This window comes from Corvus moneduloides, chromosome 5 (genome assembly GCF_009650955.1).
Source record: "Corvus moneduloides isolate bCorMon1 chromosome 5, bCorMon1.pri, whole genome shotgun sequence".
Lineage (NCBI taxonomy): Eukaryota > Metazoa > Chordata > Aves > Passeriformes > Corvidae > Corvus > Corvus moneduloides.
Genome location: NC_045480.1, coordinates 27,418,831 through 27,431,539, shown reverse-complemented (window position 1 = coordinate 27,431,539; position 12,709 = coordinate 27,418,831). Strand labels below are relative to the sequence as shown.

General features: G+C 42.3%; 1 protein-coding gene across 8 annotated transcripts in view; it reads left to right on the top strand.

The window, feature by feature from the left end:
• LNX1 (ligand of numb-protein X 1) overlaps positions 1-12,709 on the top strand; it is a 122,154-nt gene that overhangs the window by 60,815 nt on the left and 48,630 nt on the right. The gene's annotated exons all lie outside the window — the stretch shown is intronic.

Here is a 12,709-nt window from a genome sequence, read left to right as displayed (position 1 = left end):
CTACATTAATTTGTGCTTGAATGTTATTGCACTAGTTAGTGGAGCTTTTATGACTAGAAATAGGTATTTGTTTCAGTATGTTTTCATTAATTATGTGTTGTTTGTATTTTAACAAATTGTAAACTTTCAAGATCTTCACTGAGATCATGAATGAAATGTCTAATTCTCTCAAAAATGAAAAATTACTGTATTATGCCTACAGTGACAATGTTTTAGTAACAGTTGTGATTAGTACCAAAGAGACTAATTTTCAAATGATTTTGTCCCTACTGTCAGACAAAAATAGCACTGTTTTGCAGAAACACAAAGTCCCCTTTTGAAATTCTTGTGTGATGTGCATGGCAACTATTAATAATTTAGTCACATTGCGTACAACAGCTTAGGGTTTCTGTATGCTGTAGGTGTTTTTAAACATTTAACAAATCTAGTGTTGAGGGTTGCAGCTATGTCCTCATTTTAATTAATTTTGTTTAAGAATGGCATTTTGTTTAAGAATGTTAATTAAAAAAAAAACAAACACCACCAAAAAACAGTTAAGCCAAGCAGGCTAAAGGGCAATCAAGCTCAAAACAGGGCAGATGAACATTTATAATGGAAACAATGGCATCTGGGACATCTAGTTTCCAGGAAAACAAACCAATGAGATTAATCAGAGCACAGGCAGATGCAGCCTACTTGCTTTTCTTGGGGAATTCAGGTTCACTGATTCTCCCAGGATAAAGGGCTCTGATGTACGGTAGCTATTCATTTCTTATTTATTTAGCCTTCTAACCCACAGAGATGTTAGTCGTGCTGCATGTCAGCAGTTGTTATTAATGGACTGGGTGTGGACTGGGGCTCAGACGTGCATCTTCAGCTGTCAACAATGGGAGGTGCACGTCCCCTCTCCAGTGCCCAGCCCTGGATGCTATCTGGCATCCTGCTGCCAGGAGCCAGTGCTCAGGACCTCCCACACCACTCCATCTCTGGCCAGGGCAACAGAAAGTGGGATTTATTGGGGGCTGACTCACAAAAGCACGCCAGGCAGTTTGACATCCTTTCAGGAATTTCTCCTTCTCCTCCACGTGTACGTAGTGCCTCTGGCTGCTGCTGGATGCTGCACAAGGCATTGATATACTAATCTGTGGGATGGATTCATGGTCTTTTCTAATAACAGCAGTTGAAAGAAAAAGAGAAATACAGTTTTTAGTCCTGTTTAACCAGTTTATACACGTTATGACCTACAGGTTGCTACTTCAGTTTCTTGGGCACTTGGGATGTTTTTAATGCAAAGTTTTGTGAGTGGAACAGCATAGCCATTGGTGTCCAGGACAGCCTGACACCCAGGGGCACAGGTTAACTGCCACAGAACTTTTGTACCCCAAACAAGCAGCTTTGTAAATCTTTCCCCACAGCCAGCTGAAGAGTTCCTGCTGTGTGTAGTGTGTCTGATGGCTTACACCATGGCTTGAAACTAGACCATAGTAGGCAGAAAGCATTTTTTTCATTATCACACTGTCTTTGGTTGCTGGCCAGTACAAATACTGGTCTCAGTCAGGACTCATTATTTTCTTGGCTGTCAGCCACCAGAGATAGCAATTGAGGAGAGAGAGGGGGATGATGGGTTTGCTAGACACAAGGAAAGAGCTGGAGGACAGTGGAGGATGCAGTTACCATCACTGGTGCTGGCACAAGAGGAAGAATAAGAGTGCTGGGATTCACACTGTCCTTTCTCACACACAATCCATCTCTTCCCTTCTACTCTGTTCAAAGGTTATGTTATTTGTATTGCGTTGTTGAGGTTTGCTTTAGTTCCAGGGCATTTTTGTTCCTAAATGTGGAACGGGCAGCTTGGGGAGTAGGGATTACAGTATAGCACAAAACCCATCTGGAGAGGCAGGCCCTGGAATCCAGCTAAGAAATAAAGAGATTTTAGGAGATTTGAAGAGGAGAAATGAAGTTGGGGAAAGGCTGTGCCAGACCCTTTTCACTTCAGCTGGGTGCCACACAGGTAGGAAACAGATGTGTGTGGATGTGCTGTAGTGGCGCTTTACGGGATGGATGTTGGGTGCCACTATTTTTAGTTTTCTATTAGCAGTTTGATAATTACAGGTATTCCCAGGAAGCAAATGCATGTCCCCTGATGTTGTCCCCTGCGCTAAAACCACTTCCCTGGCCACTGTCTCTTGTCCTTCCCTTAGCAAAGATCTCGACACAGATGTTGTTCCTGTCCTTGCTCTTTGCCAAATCATGAAGAGCAGCGCATGGCAAACCAGGGTTCTCCCTCTTGAGAAGCCTGTGGAAACATCTGACAGAAGAATAAGAAAAACCTGTGAGGTCTACCTTGAGGAATCTCTGGGAGATGGTGGGATGTAGCCCCACCAGCCCAATGTCTCTCACCATTGTAAGGGTCTCCATGGGTGTTGAGGAGACCCTACCCCAGGGTCCATGCCTTCTGCTTTATATCTCCATAAAGACTCTTTGAAAGGCATCTGCTTTCTTTCTTATTTAACGTATCTTCAGAAAGGAAATACTTGCTCCAGCATTCTTTTGAGTTGGGCTGTGTTATTGTCTCCGGTTAAAAACAAGGTATGTGGATGGAGAGTCAGCCTGTGGCCATTGTAGGAGGCTTTCCTGAGTGAGAGGACCTGGTGGCAGTGCTCACACCATTGCTACCCCTCTCACTTCATAGGAGGAACTATGCAGCAGGGTATTTCTCAATAGCAGGATTTTCTGCACCTTTAGCTCAAAGAGCCACTTAGAAATAAAATTGAGGGGAAGGAGGTTGCAAGACTAGACTAGGTTGCAAGACTCACCTTGTCTCCCTAAGGACATCGATCACGTGGGGTGGTTTTCAACCTAATCCCAATTCAGCACGTGGCCATGCTGACCAAGCAAGTGCCCAGAATGGTGCTGGGCATCGCGTGTGCTCAGCACAGGTCGAGCACTGGGGAGTCCTTGGCAGCCACTCCTGCTGGCACTCTTTCCCTCAAAGGATTAAACAGCTCCTGGCCTTAGTCCCTGCTGGTAATACATCAGCTAGATCTACCCCACTAATCTGAATCAAGCCATTGGTTTTTAAAATCGATTGTTTGTTAGATGGAAATGCACAACTTACTCTCACCTGTGAAAAAAAGTACTTATTTTTTTTCTTACCCCTCTTGAATTTTACATGGAACAGTCAAAGAAATCTCACCAAATTAACTGAATCAAGTTTCCCCACATAACTTTTATAAGATAACTACTCTCAAAACAGCACTTTGGGCTGGAATAACCAGTAAAATTTAGTTTCTCTGTTTATTCAATTTAAAAAGAAGAGATGCAAGTGCCAGCTGTCTTCTAGTGCCCTTGAGCACATCTTTTTTACGGTAAAAACAATGAGGTGCACTCTCCCAGCCCCCTTACAGCACTGAGCTTAACTGTGCAGCCAACTTCTTTAATTTCTGTTCAACTCAGTGGGGAAACTCGTGTCTGGCTTCAAGTCTGTTCTTGTGAAATTAGCCACACAAAGGCTGGGGAGCACAGGACATGCATTACTCATGACCAAATTTATAAGCCTGAAGCTCCTTTTGGACTCCTGTGTTAGTCCACTGCAAAAGCCACATGTTAGCCTCCTTACGCTGTGCAAAGCTGTGTTTATAGAAATCGGTGTCAAAGCTAAACTGTGAGATTAATGAAAGCTGAAAGTGCTGGAAAGCAAGACTTGAATGGAAATATTCTTGAATGAAAATATAAATGAAATTCTTAGGATATCTGCATTAAATAGCAAGGACATAGCACACTGAGATAAAATTCAGAGGGACTTTCCCAGGATGTTAGAATTGGATGTTTCTCAGAAAGCAGAACTGAGGTGAATCAAAACACAAAAGCAGGAGTGTGTCAAGGGCTACTGTTAGCTTCACCCCAATGCTACAGCTTCACAAAGAGGCCAAACATGGAGTTAGTTTTCCTTCAGAATTCTGAGCTCTCTCCCAAAATCTCCAGCAAAGACCTACTAGTGTCCCTTTCTCAGCCTAGTCCCTCACTAATGTTTGTCTGACCCCACTCCACCAGCCCTCTCACTTGCCCTCCTACTTCTGCCCTCTGCTTTATACCTCTTCTGGTCCTTCCCTTTGTTTATTCCCCTCCTCTCTCATGCCTTGGTCCTGCCTCTATTGTGCTCCTTTGTATTTCCAGCCTTTACATTTGCACAAGAAAGTTTGAAATTTTTGTACAAATAAGGCATGAAAGCCAAAAGTAGAATCTCATGTAGGTGAACTGCTAATATGCTGTATTACTGTTAAAAGTACAGGAGGAGTTGTAGTGTAAACTCTTAGTATTTAAGTGCCCAAATTAAATTTTCTAAGTATATTGTGTTGTATTCAAGAGTGTTTTATGTTAGGTTAGGAGTGCAGCAGAAAGTAGTCATTTAATTGACTGCAAATGTCTGGGTCTGGTCACTGTTTAACCAAAGATTAATTGCACTCCTCAGCAGCATGGTGGAGTCAGGGTCTCTTCCCCACCTTCTGCCACCCTCTCCCAGAGATGGTACTTTTTCCACCAGCACATCCCTCCTGGCTTCTCAGCATAGGTTGGAGAGTGCTGAGTTTTAGTGGTATGATTGTTACTGGTTAGCAATTTTTTCCCCAGTGCTGTGATTCTAGGTGCAGAAATAAATTTGTCTGGGACAGCTCCAGAAACCAGAAACCCCATGAGAGCATAAAGAATTTGTTGGTTCTGCCTGAGAATTTTGTGTGTAAGGAAAGTTGGCATTTCAGTTATAGATTGAGAAAGATCCTGCTTCATTTCCTTCTATGCATGCAAGAAAGTTACCTTTACTCCATTCACAGCTACCTACAGACTTGAGATCAGAATTAGACCTTTTATTCTTCTGGATTGTTTTCTCAAGGCTCCTCACACCTTTGGAAAAGGCTGACATTGGCCACTGTCAATCTCAACAAATACATTTTGTTGCCAAAAGTAAAACCTGAGCCAGCCAAAAAAAACCAAACCCTGCCAAGATGGAAAGGCAATGCAACAATTATGGTCGGCAGAAATGTTTCTCTTCATGAATGACTTATGTCTCAGTTATGTTTGGTTTTTCTGTAAGCTGCTCAGAAGAAAGGTGCTTACATGCCTGGCCCATGTAACAGGAGCACAGAAAGGTCAAACCTCTACCCCACTTGGAGGCTCCTTCACAACAGGCAATCCACTTTGGAATGGGGACCAAAGAGGGCAAAGAACTGAAGGTCTGGTGGGGTAGGAGGAAGTAATGAGGTGATGAGAGTTGCAGGAATAGGAGGTTGACGATTACTCAAAAGCAGCAGACTCTCGTTTCTTGTCTGACATTAAGCCACACAGGCCGTATGTTGCAAGTTTGGCCAACCTCTGCATCTCTCTGACAATTAACCTAGTTTAACACTGGCACTGGCAGCATGACAAGGATACTTTTCCTTGAGCTATTTCTCTGACAAATCTGCCAGAACTGGGCTGTCCTGCAACGTGAGGATAAGCACTGCTCTTGCAGAGCTCTTATGCCTGTCATAGCTTAAATCCTGCTCTGAATACTGGTACTGAGATCATCCATAATGCAGCTTGTTAAACTGTAGGCAAGCAGACTAGTAGGTCTGAGGGTCTTCTTGAATATTTTTAAAACTCTTGACCTTTTGGGGGAATCTGCCTTCAAGGTCCCCAGTCCACAGAGTAGCCAATTGCATTTCAACTACCTTCTCCATGATAAGAGCTATTGTTCAGGTACTAGAACTGATTCTCTGCCCCTTGGCATGTGACAGCATGTCCAAACTGCCTCTCTAAGCCATGCAGTAACTGGGTGCACAAGGATGCCAACAAGCACAGGACACAAAACCAGAGGTTTTATAGTAACATCACTGGCAATGTTGGACTAATAAGAGCCTGTGTGGCAGCATGCATGTGACTGCTTGGGGCTTCCTGTCTCAAAAGGAGGGTCCAGGTTGGTCCCTCTGTGTTGAACAGGTACCTCAGTGGAGGTATCTGTTAGTCAGTGACGTGTCACATGTCATGACTTAACCCCCACTACCACCAAAGAATTCCTGGCTTGGATCTGAACTCTGTTTTGGGATTAAGAAAGTGAACTTTTTTGTAACATCTTGGAAAGCTGAATGAACCCCTTGGCCTCAGCCAAGTTGCAGCTGGTGAAGACTGCATTTCACCAGTGAATCCTTGGGCTCTCCCTAGAACATACTTTATCTATTCATTTAATGTATTAATCGACAACAGATTCTGAATACTGAGCAACTCAAGTTCAGCAGCAGCCCAGTGAAACGGCTGGAGATTTCAACAGATGCTGTGCAACTTTTGCACAAAGAACAAAATTCTGTAAAGCATCCGTAACTTTTACATGTTGTGCAATATATCCTCCCCATATGAAAGAAAGTAAGCTGACTGTAACGGTGGGCAAGTCAAGTCATATTTTCAGGAAGTTTCTTTCTCATTTTGGTTGGATTTCTGCTGGCAGCATCCTCAAATTTTATTGATAAAGCCTTGTTCTCCTCAGCAGTGCAGGCAGACAACCAGATTTTTAACAATGACACATCACCATTGGCTGTATCTGCTCTCATTCTCTCTTTTTATCAAGACATTGGGCTGAGTATAGAGGATACCTGGGAGAGGCATAAGAAATCACCATTGATTCCTCTGTTTTAATGGAGTTGTCTTGCTCCATAACACTGCTGTGACACATGGTAGAAGCAGGCTAAGACAAGATACTTGCAGTTGCTGGAGCCATCTTAATTTTTATTTGCTCTTTTACTAACTCAATGCATATTATTTACCTGAATAATGTAAAATAAGTGAATAAAATGCCTTTAGAGCTATAAATTTCAACTACAAAATTCGATCATTAGTGTATTATTTTGTAACTTGTTTTTTTCTCCTCAGCTGTCTTGAAATCATGTTGGCAGGAAGTAAGTGTTTTAGCTCAGCAAGTCATTTCATGTGCATGTATTGGGAAGCTTACACCTCTCTCTATATTACGCATTGCAGGCCCATCATTCACTAGACAGCGTGTAATATATTTTTAATGTAGAATTTCAATAATTTAGCAGCCTCTTAAATAGAAGACAAGGGAAGTCGTCTCCAAGGATTGTATTCTCCTTTCTCCTCTGCAGAACTTAGTGAATGGATAAGATTAGTAGACGCATGGCCTGGGGTTTTTTGTATTTTATTAGAAACAGACTAATAATTTTGAAAGCATAATTCAGGTATTTTCTTTTCTCCTCCCATATGTGATAAATACTAGTGTTACATGTTATTTTTAACATCCACTTAGCACTGGTGATATTCCACTGGTTTTAACTTTCCTTCCCCTGTAAAAGGAAGAGTGGAATGATTTTATAGAAACACCCACAGAGACCTCTTCACTTGTGGATTTTATAATTCAACAGTATGAAAGGCCAGAAAACATCCCTTGTGGAGCAGGCTTGTATGGAGAGGAGATGGGTATGATTAACCAAATCTGTCCTGTGATCCATGGGACACCACTGGAAGCAGAGAATGTGCTGTGCTGCTGCTGTTATATGAGGATGTGTAGGGCGATATGGATGAGCAAGGCTGTTTCGCTCGATATGTATGAACGTCTCCTGCCAAGAGGCTAAATTATAGTCAGAAATAAGTGCTCTGTATGAAAAGCACATGTTGAAGCTCAGCCCTTTGCCAGGCAGGTTTTGCAGTGGGAGCAGAAATCCCAGGAGTTGGTTGTGGCTTGCCCTTGTCAGCTCCCAAAGAAGGATCACCTCTGGTTCTGATTTAAACAGTTGGCACATCTCTCCTTCAAGCATTACTACCTGGTTTGTTTTTACAGCAGGAAGATGACACTGCTGGAGAAAGGATGAACAAGATTCTTTTTCAAATGCAGTGTGTATGTACTGGTAATTCTTTTTTTTGTTCTTGGCACTGCTGTGCCTGTGGTTGTCATTGGGATCTGTTGAGGGAATGAGCAGAATTGAGAGTGCCAGTTGCTGTTACTTTGCTCCAACCCAGACTGTGATGGAAATATTGATACTAATAATAGTAGTAAATCAGTTAGCTATGCTGAGGAGGTTCTGCTGTGGATGCCCAGTGGTATATACTGCAACCCATGCTATCCTTGTGCCTCCCTGCTGCAGCATTGCCCCTGCCATAAAATTGGTGGAATCTTGCTCATCCCACACAGCCCCCAGAGCTGGGAACATGCTGTGTTCTCAACATCTGCTTTCCACCTGCATTGTGATGTCATGGGTCAAGGATATGGCCAAACATATGTACTTTCCTTGGTGCCATGTCTATAAATTTCTCAGTGTCCATTTTTAAATGGCATTTAAATTTTGCATATCTTGATGAATATTAGTGGATTGAATGTGCACAGTTTCTAGCAAATGTGCTGCTTTCAGTTTCTTCCCTCAGAGGAGATTTAATTCCAGTACATTTCTGTCTTATTTTTCCAAGGCATGAATGTGATGAAGTTGGACAGTAATTGTTGCTGCATTTCACTTTTTTTCTGCTCTTTCCCCAGTGGCCTAAGTATCTGTAAGTTTGAAGGCACTTAAAGTTATGGTCTTTGAGTTCAAAATAAATCAGAAGAGAACAGACCAAAACAGGACACAGTATCTAATAAGATATATTGTATACATATAAACTTACACTTAATACATTGAGCTGAGAAAGCAAACAAATGCAGTCCTGCAGATCTGCCTTTTTTATAATCTAGGCTTGAATAACAGTGAAGTGACCCAAGTGAACAAAAGAAATTCATGAGGGGAGGCCAAGACTGAGTAACCCTCCTCTGGAGCTGATGAACTGTAATCCATAACAGATATTTTAAAAAAACATTTGCTCCTGTGCCACTTACCTCACAACAAAATGTTCTGTCCTGTCCTCTCCTCTTCTCACCTTTCCTCGCCAGCAGGTGCTAAGTTACATCCTTCATATTTTTGCTAAGTCAGTATTTGCAGAGAGGTTAACAGTCTCTTTCTCACAGAGAAAATGCATTTCACAGATTTGCTTTTTGTTAAGGGCTGCTAATTGTTGCTCAGATCTTCCTGTGCTTCATGTCTCCTCTGTTTTTCAAATCTCCAGCAAACAGAGGTTGACAACCAACACAAAAAATACCATAGTGATTTTCTGCCCTGTGGTGCTTTACAACACCAAGAGAACTCACAGCTGACAGTATAAAGGGTTTAGCCTGTGATGAAAGAGCTTGATTTGTTTGCTTGTTGGGTAAAAATAACAGTTTGCTCTTAAATAGGTGCTTATCTTTTTGCAGCGTTACATAAACTCTCTGGATGCTACCTGCCAAGTACAAATTGGGTGCTTCTGCCCTATTTATGTTTTAAGAAAAGATGCAGGTTTGAGTCTACAAATAGGTTCTTCTGTTGGTTCCCTTGGCAAGACCTGTAAAGCTCATTCAGTCTCTGTTATCACCAGTACCAGGCCATGTTTTGGTTTCCTTAGCCATTTTCCACCTGACTGCTCCTTGCTACACTAAATCTTTGTCTTTTTCTTGCTTCCTCTCAATTCCTGTTTTCTTTACACCTCTTCTCTTGCCTCTTGCCTGTCCCACGCGTCTGCCCCACTAAGTTCTGCTATACCAAAGGATCAAGGTTATCAGGGAAGTGTGGCTTTGAACACTGAACAGCATGACAGCAACAGGTTTATTCTGTCCAGTAAAGGAGAACTGAACCGGTTTAAAAACATTAGGTACTCTTGGGTTGAACTGTGAATAGAGATCACCAACTGTAATTTCAAAACCACTTGAAGTTGGTAGGTTCAATCAATCCATTGATAAACTCTTCTGCTGGGGCTGTACAAGTCCAGTCCTCATTGTTGTAGTGGTGGCAAGACCCTGTCTGCATCCTTCTCTCATCTGTGTAATAGTGAAATAATCAGTGAAAGGACTATTCACTTGCGTGTCTTGTCTTGTTGAAGGAGAGGAAGAAGAAAAGAGAGAAACTGGCTGACTTGATCTGTCAAGGACCCTTGTGGTTGGCTCCAATGGTGCTGAACACACCAAGCCATGTGTCCTCTATTACCTTGCACTGTTGCAGCACTGCAAAACTCTGAGCTGATTGTGTTTCTTACTTTAAACTTATGGATTAATGTATAAGTAATGTATTGTGAATTTAAGCTGTAGAACTTAATTCCAGCAAAATATGTGGAGCTGAAGGCTAAAAGCAAGGAAATCCTTATGGGTTGACCAGACTTGCTAAGACTCCCTTTATACTACTTTCACTTCAGCAGTCTTGGTGAATTATAAACATTTATCTGTTAGACTAAACATAGGTTAAGTCAGGCCATGGAAATAGCTCTGTTGAAGAGCTGACATCTAATCAGAGTTTTATCAACTGATCCTCTGCCTATTTAAATTACCATCTGGACTGAAATTCTTAAAGGAATTGCAAACTGTCCTATGAAACCCACTACAAATGGTGAGAATAAAACAAGCCAAAAAAAAAAATAGGGGTCATAAGTTCTTTCCCTGTATAATTCAATTCCTCTTGCTTAGTTGATTTGTTTAGTTCAAGAACCTTGTTGTAGTTGTTCTCTGCTGCTATTCCAGTACCCAGACAGAGGATGCTATGGAAGAAGTTATGAAAACAGCCATATCAACATACTCGATTTTTTTTTTTTTTCACTTAACTTAGTTCTATACAGTTGACTCCAACAAATTACTCTCTTGAATTTAATTTGAATGAACTTAGAAGAAAACAAGGTTTTGCATGCGTGGGAAAGCTTCTGTTTTTCACACCTACAGAGAGGAGAGATAGAATAGCAGAGATCCAAAAAAAAATTTTTGAGAAAGGATGTCTAACCACACTACTTCACACCACGCAGTTTTTAGCAGAAACCGCAATTTTAAAATACAGAACATCCCTTGAGGGCATGTGGGTGAATGAGTTGAAACAATATGAATAAAATGTCATGGACTCCAGCTTCTGCAATCTTTGTGACAACCTTTCCCTCCCTCAAAAAATACATACGCCTGTGTGGCAGCTTTGTAAAACCTCAGACTGCACTTTTCCTGTCCCTTGTGACAATGGTAGTTTTATGACAGCAGACCTTAAAAAACAGTGACTTTTCTCATGCTTTTTTTTTTTGGTGAAATTTATCTCCCTGCATTGGCAAACACAAATTCCATTACTTTAACACTGACCAGAAAGTCCCTTTGGAGCAGCATGTTTTCAGGAGAGTAACAGGACTCGTGATAAAACAGTGGCCCATTGCTGAATGGTCAGATCAGCTGCTGAAGGGCCAGGGTGTGGAAAGGTCCTTGTTTATCTCCAGCTCTGAAGCTTGTACGCCATTGTAAGGCCCATGCATGCCGCCACAGAAGGCTTCAAGGGGTTTAGGGTGAACAGACTTGCTGCCTATCTTATAAATTACTGAAGAAGCTGTACTGCATAGCTATAGGCTGAGCATTCATCCTGGTCCCCTCTCACCACCTCTCATTGACCACAGTGATGGGGATGAAGTAGGAATCACTTTGACATATCCATTTCACCTCAGTGTGCCAGGCATAAGGAAGCAGAGGGTTCAGGTTTGGTGGGGTTTTTTTTCTGTTGACTGAAGGGAAAGTCTGGGCTTTTGATTTTTTCATTCAAAATCTTCTGTGTGATTTTTTTCCTCATCTCCTGGCAGTGCCTGAGAGTGAGGTAAGTCTGGCACCATATGCCACGCCTTCCTCTGTCCCCATGGTCCTTCCTGGGGAGGCCGTAGACACAAAGGAGGACAGGAGACAGCACATGTCTATCTGAAACCTACTTTGGCTTGCTGCATGGGCACACACTTACAGTACTTCAAAACAGCCTAGAGATAGTGTTTTGTCTCTGAAGGTGTGTGAATTCTTGCACAACCCAGGAACAAACAGAGTTTTGCTGTTTTCTGTGGGACAACTGGCCCTTCATGGACCAAGTGTCTTGCCAAGGGGGCAGACACAGGGAGAGAGGTAGAGTCATGGGTATGACCTGAAATCCTCCTGGGACATTCTGTAGATGTGGCTGTGACTGGGCAGGAGAGGGCTAACATAAGGCTATCTCAGCTGCAGCATCTGCGCTAGGACATGACTGTGCTCTCCTTTGTCAGAGAAAAACAGAGAAACTGGATGCTAAGTAATTTTATTATTTACATCTCTGTTTTTCAAGCAGTGTTTGCTATTTGGAAAGTTAGTCAGGCCTGGGCTTCCTGAGCAATGTTTTCAATAAAAGCTTATGACTGTGTGAAACATTATTCTGGAATCACCTATTGTGCTTTCTGACGATGACAACTCCCTAGTCACCTTCTTTTTTCTCTCTCTGACATTTCCAAAAAGAACAGCTGTGCTGCTTATAGTCCCCTGTGCCAGGGAAGCAGTTGCTGAGGTTATCCTCCCCTCCCTTCTGGCTGCTTTGCAAAGAGTGCTTCTTCCAGATCTTCTGAAATAGTTACATTGCAGCGAAATCGTCCTCACCCTTGCAAGGCATTGATGAGTTGTCAGGTCCAGGGCTGAGCACAGAAATTCAGGTGACTCATGATTCTGCATCTCTAGCAACGCATGGATGCAGTGACATATTTAGTAACACGTGGATGTTTGACATCCCGAACTCTTTTGTGCTTTTAGAAGGTAACTGGATGTTACTTTCGTTCCCCTCTCTCCTTTTTGCTTGAGGTGCTGAGGGAAAAAAAGTGCTGTTCCTACAATTAGGGCTTTATGGCAATGCTTTAATTCTTACTGCTTTTTGTGCTATGGTAGTTTAAAGAG